This window comes from Schistocerca nitens, chromosome 6, assembly GCF_023898315.1.
Source record: "Schistocerca nitens isolate TAMUIC-IGC-003100 chromosome 6, iqSchNite1.1, whole genome shotgun sequence".
NCBI classification, from domain to species: domain Eukaryota; kingdom Metazoa; phylum Arthropoda; class Insecta; order Orthoptera; family Acrididae; genus Schistocerca; species Schistocerca nitens.
In genome coordinates this window covers 181,900,093-181,906,511 of record NC_064619.1, presented here as the reverse complement: position 1 = coordinate 181,906,511, position 6,419 = coordinate 181,900,093, and the positions used below count along the sequence as shown (strand labels likewise).

At 46.4% G+C, this 6,419-nt stretch overlaps 1 non-coding gene across 1 annotated transcript; it reads right to left on the bottom strand.

The window, feature by feature from the left end:
* Positions 1-359: 359 nt before the first annotated feature.
* Trnas-cga (transfer RNA serine (anticodon CGA)) lies at positions 360-434 on the bottom strand. Its single transcript has one exon. It is a non-coding gene; the product is annotated as a tRNA-Ser (tRNA).
* Between the last annotated feature and the right edge of the window lie 5,985 nt (positions 435-6,419).

The window sequence follows — 6,419 nt, the reverse complement described above, 5'->3', positions numbered from 1 at the left end:
CACTCTGCAGCGGAGTGTGCGCTGATATGAAACTTCCTGGCAGATTAAAACTGTGTGCCGGGCCGAGACTCGAATTCGGGACCTTTGCCTTTCGCGGGCAAGTGCTCTGCCAACTGAGCTACCCAAGCACGACTCACACCCCGTCCACACAGCCTCACTTCTGCCAGCACCTCGTCTCCTACCTTCCAAACTTAACAGAAGCTCTCTCTTCTGCGAACCTTGCAGAACTAGCACTCCTGAAAGAAAGGATATTGCGGAGACATGGCTTAGCCACAGCCTGGGGGATGTTTACAGAATAAGATTTTCACTCTGCAGCGGAGTGTGCGCTGATATGAAACTTCCTGGCAGATTAAAACTGTGTGCCGGGCCGAGACTCGAACTCGGGACCTTTGCCTTTCGCGGGCAAGTGCTCTACCAACTGAGCTACCCAAGCACGACTCCGGCCCCGTCCCCACAGCCTTACTTCTGCCAGTACCTCGTCTCCTACCTTCCAAACTTCTGCAAGGTTCGCAGAAGAGCTTCTGTTAAGTTTGAAGGCAGGAGACGAGGTACTGGCAAAAGTAAGGCTGTGAGGACGGGGCGTGAGTCGTGCTTGGGTAGCTCAGTTGGTAGAGCACTAGCCCGCGAAAGGCAAAGGTCCCGAGTTCGAATCTCAGCCCGGCACACAGTTTTAATCTGCCAGGAAGTTTCAAAGTTGTGTTCGTTTCCGAAACACTCCAGCAGAGTATAAACAATAGTAAACTGTCGGTATGAACAAATGTTCTCCCAGCACAAACGCAAGTTGTAACATTACACATTAAAACAGGTTGCCAACCTAATTAGATAGTCTTGTGTCAAACAAAATTAATAAATCAGAAGGCAGTGCTAAGGCTAACCTAACCTTCCTTGACACACACACTAAACTCTTTCCTTATATCTATTCACACTACAACACAGTAACCTAACCTTGCAGTTAAATGTGCTACTGACTTGTAAGTCAGGTAATCGAATGGCCAATGAGATAGTAAACAACAACATACGCCTGTCCACAATATCTACCTTAAATGAACCAGGTTCAACAGTTTATAAAACCAAGTACTAACACACACCAAACTGGTAGCAATAATGAACAGGGAAAAGCTTGAAATGAATCTGAATTTACATCAGGGGTCTACTAATGAGCGATATGTATAACTTCATTACCTAAAACAGGGTCTCTGTGCTTGTGCCTTAACCAACTGGCATTGGAGTAGACAACATAGTAAATAATTCTTTCTCAAACGCGGTTTGAAGCAATGAAACAGAATGCAAATCTGACCACACTGGCCCTGAAGGAGCCTTTGCATTGCTTCATTAATAACTAGGCTGGTACATGACGAACCTTAAACTTTGATGGTTTAAGGAACCTTGCTCATTAACAAAACTACACCAGTATGTACAAGAAAAGGTAAGTATTCTCATCATTAATTATCAATTAAGTAAAGCACAAAAAATATAGCTCTTTAAATAACAAACATGCTTTCATAAGCAGTCTTTGAACCAACTCAGTATTATAATTGGCTGTGCAAATGACAACACAACGTTAAATTCAAGTTCATCCACTTTCTTATAGTAAATTAGGACTCTCGGAATTTAATTCACTAGGATAGGGATCCTGTCCAAGTTAGTGATTTGGGATGATCACGGGTTAAAATAGACTTTTTAGTAACACCATGGTTATTATTAAAATCAAGCAAATATCACAAATATCTGCTCCATTTGCAGAGTGCCAAATACAAAACAATTTAGTGGAAGACTGGTGGCATTGGTGGCTCACTTTGCAGTGGCTATTAACCTGGTGGCGATGCAGTCATGGCAGTACTGTTGTCTTCGCCATATTACTGATCTTATTAGCGTCGAAATACTATTTTTATAGGGCCAAAAAGCCATGCCATGATAATGGTATCACCAAATGCAGCATCCGAGGCCCATAAATACTACCCTTAAGCTGTTCTGGCCTCAAAAATCCAGGAATATGAGCCACTGATCCGTTTCTGCTAGCGAGGTGTTAACCACAACACTGCTCAGCCGAGACTCCTTACTCGTCACCAAGTTGCCACTTGGGCGCCAGCCACACCTTTTCCACTCCGCCAGGCTACTTCTGCAGCTGCGAGACTTCCCTACATATTTTACAATTAATCCTACGTTTCCTAATTATGGTCCAAGTCGTTTATAGTACATTACTTAACAATCAATTTAGTAGCTATTTAAATTCACAAGCACAATTTAAACAACATCGTTCAGAAATTCACATAACTGAAACATGTATATACAGTCAAAGCATTTCTATGACAAATGCAACATTACACATAAGCAATATTACAAACTGACATAGAAATACAGATACAAAATAGGCTGAAAATTGGTTTTACAGGGGGGGGGGGGGGGCAGTAATTTAAAGAATACATCAACAACATCGTATATTGTTGAGCCTAAAATACCACGACATATCATTTGGTGGCAGATTACTTGACGCAATCATTGACAAAGCTGGAGACCGATTAGAGTAGATTTTGATGCTGATCCTACATTACCAGTTGGGTATACTAGTTGGAAAATGTATGGTTGGCCTCGAACAGCCACACCTGCGTGGTAGTGCACAGTGTGAAGGGCCTCAAAATAAACTCCTGGAAATTGAAATAAGAACACCGTGAATTCATTGTCCCAGGAAGGGGAAACTTTATTGACACATTCCTGGGGTCAGATACATCACATGATCACACTGACAGAACCACAGGCACATAGACACAGGCAACAGAGCATGCACAATGTCGGCACTAGTACAGTGTATATCCACCTTTCGCAGCAATGCAGGCTGCTATTCTCCCATGGAGACGATCGTAGAGATGCTGGATGTAGTCCTGTGGAACGGCTTGCCATGCCTTTTCCACCTGGCGCCTCAGTTGGACCAGCGTTCGTGCTGGACGTGCAGACCGCGTGAGACGACGCTTCATCCAGTCCCAAACATGCTCAATGGGGGACAGATCCGGAGATCTTGCTGGCCAGGGTAGTTGACTTACACCTTCTAGAGCACGTTGGGTGGCACGGGATACATGCGGACGTGCATTGTCCTGTTGGAACAGCAAGTTCCCTTGCCGGTCTAGGAATGGTAGAACGATGGGTTCGATGACGGTTTGGATGTAGCGTGCACTATTCAGTGTCCCCTCGACGATCACCAGTGGTGTACGGCCAGTGTAGGAGATCGCTCCCCACACCATGATGCCGGGTGTTGGCCCTGTGTGCCTCGGTCGTATGCAGTCCTGATTGTGGCGCTCACCTGCACGGCGCCAAACACGCATACGACCATCATTGGCACCAAGGCAGAAGCGACTCTCATCGCTGAAGACGACACGTCTCCATTCGTCCCTCCATTCACGCCTGTCGCGACACCACTGGAGGCGGGCTGCACGATGTTGGGGCGTGAGCGGAAGACGGCCTAACGGTGTGCGGGACCGTAGCCCAGCTTCATGGAGACGGTTGCGAATGGTCCTCGCCGATACTCCAGGAGCAACAGTGTCCCTAATTTGCTGGGAAGTGGCGGTGCGGTCCCCTACGGCACTGCGTAGGATCCTACGGTCTTGGCGTGCATCCGTGCGTCGCTGCGGTCCGGTCCCAGGTCGACGGGCACGTGCACCTTCCGCCGACCACTGGCGACAACATCGATGTACTGTGGAGACCTCACGCCCCACGTGTTGAGCAATTCGGCGGTACGTCCACCCGGCCTCCCGCATGCCCACTATACGCTCTCGCTCAAAGTCCGTCAACTGCACATACGGTTCACGTCCACGCTGTCGCGGCATGCTACCAGTGTTAAAGACTGCGATGGAGCTCCGTATGCCACGGCAAACTGGCTGACACTGACGGCGGCGGTGCACAAATGCTGCGCAGCTAGCGCCACTCGACGGCCAACACCGCGGTTCCTGGTGTGTCCGCTGTGCCGTGCGTGTGATCATTGCTTGTACAGCCCTCTCGCAGTGTCCGGAGCAAGTATGGTGGGTCTGACACACCGGTGTCAATGTGTTCTTTTTTCCATTTCCAGGAGTGTAGAAGCGACACATGTACAGTAGCACGACTGCTCATTTGGTGGTGGTTTCCTTGTCTTATTATTGAGATCAGAAGGAATTCAATTAGAGCAGGTTCTAATTATGGGCCGTTGGGCATACAAGCTTGGAGAGTCTGGCTGACCTGGAATAGCTTGTTGAATTCGGGTGTTAGTGCGTTATGTGGAGCATTGCGACTTTCCTATTCATCACAACCTTTTGATGCTCAACGTCACAGGTAGGAGGAAGCGAACTTCCAGCCACAGACATTTAATACCTATACAAGATGACTGGCCAACAATCTTTGCAAATTTATGTATATCCACGGCTCTAAAACATACATAAGACGGGAAACTCAAAATTAATGAAGTAATAAACATATATCAAAGCCACTTATAAAATTACTACTTAACTTTGAGCACTGACAGTTGCATGGCTTGGTGGTAAGTGTGCAACACGCTGACTAGCTTAACAAGTTGAAAAAAAACTATTTAACTAAAAAAAATTAGCAAGAATTCTGTATAACAGTGTTAGTTCTGTCAGTAACTACTTGTCGTTGAGCAGTCTGACGAATACTCATAAGTAGCGGAGCAGTGGCTAGCTTATTTATTCATATATTGTATGGCAATATATACACACAAAGATTACAAAACCACTACACATCAACATTTCAGCATAGCTCTCTAGCATAAAATAACAAAACCAACAACAGCTAAGTATGTATACTAAACTCTTTTATATGTATAACATCAGTCCTTGATGTGAGGAAATCGTCGAAAGGACCCTTCTAGGCACATGCAGGACATATCAATACAACATGAACAACTTTCTGTCGTCCCGCACCATAGACACATGATGGTGATGAAGGTTTCCCCTATTTGTAGAGAGTGTCTGCATATAACCCATAGCTGATTCGGATGCAGCTCAAGGTAGTCCACATTTCCCGCGGCTGGTCGAATCCAGGGGGTTTCTTCTGGATGCAAGGCAGCTTCAGGCATTGTGGGGAACAGTTCTATTGCCAGCAGCGTTTCCATTCATCGATGGTGTTGAACTGAGTTTTCATGAGAGTGGGTGGTCTTGACCTCAGTCTTTTTCTCTCCACAGGGAATACGTTGTCCATTATTGGAAGGTCGGTGATATTATTCACGCAGTAGCGCGCTCTTCCGTCTGATATCAGGAGGTGGAATATGGCTCACGATAAGTAGATAGTATGTGGGAGTAGATCGTATTGAGCTATTAACAATGCTCCCTCTTTAACTTGTACGCCTGTCATTCTTACGTGTGGACGATTAAGACAGACAGACGCACAGTACTCTGCTGGTGAGTACACCATACAGATTGCTGAAACCCGGAGTGTGTCTGCTGACGATCCTCAACGAAACCGCAGAGTTTGTAGAGAATGTTGCTTCTGGTTTTGAGCTTTGCACATTTTCGTGTCAAGTGATCCTTAAAAGAAAGTGACCTACATAACGTGATCCAAAGGTTTTTAATGTATATTATGATGAAGTTTGTCTCCCTCAAAATGGATACCGGGGGCTCTGTGTGCCAATCTATCGGACAGATACAAACATGAAACTTTTGTTTGAGTGTGATTGTAACCTCCATTTAGAGAAATAGTGGCACAAGATGTGTAGATCAGAAGTTAGGATTTCTTCAGTTCCCTCAAAGGTTTTGTGTTGGTTATCTATCGCCCAATCCACTGCATTGTCAAACTTTCGCGACTGTTTTGGAGGGATATCATACATGGAGTGGCTGTACCAATAAAGCTAGCGTCGCCTGATGTAGACTAGAGCTGTAGAAGGGTAGGCTGCACACAGTCAGGATGGAACTCGGCGTGAATTGAGCCAAAGGTGAACTGGAACTGAACTGCTGTGAACAGCATGTGCACAGCGAGAGAATAGCCGAGCTTCGTTCTCTGTCTCCCGATTGCCGGAATAATCTTGCTTCCTCGAAGAGGAAAATAGTTCCTGGTTCAAAGGGATCTGAGCACGATGGGACTCAACATCTGAGGTCATCAGTCCCCTAGAACTGAAAACTACTTTAACCTAACTAACCTAAGGATATCACACACATCGATGCCAGAGGCAGGATTCGAATCTGCGACCGTAGCGGTCGCGCGGTTCCAGCCTGAAGCGCCTAGAACCGCTCGGCCAGTGTGGCCGGCTAGTTCCTAGTATCAGCAGCGACTGTGGAAGCTCGTGTCACTACCGGCGGCTGAATCTGAAGCTTTCACAGTCTTGTAGCGGAAGCCTTATTCGGTCCCATATTATCTAGGCGGCGATACGTTGTAATTCCGTAAGGCAACATGGCGGGGGTGTCTGTGGTGCTTGTAGCTGTGTACGAGGGGCTAAGTACACAGCA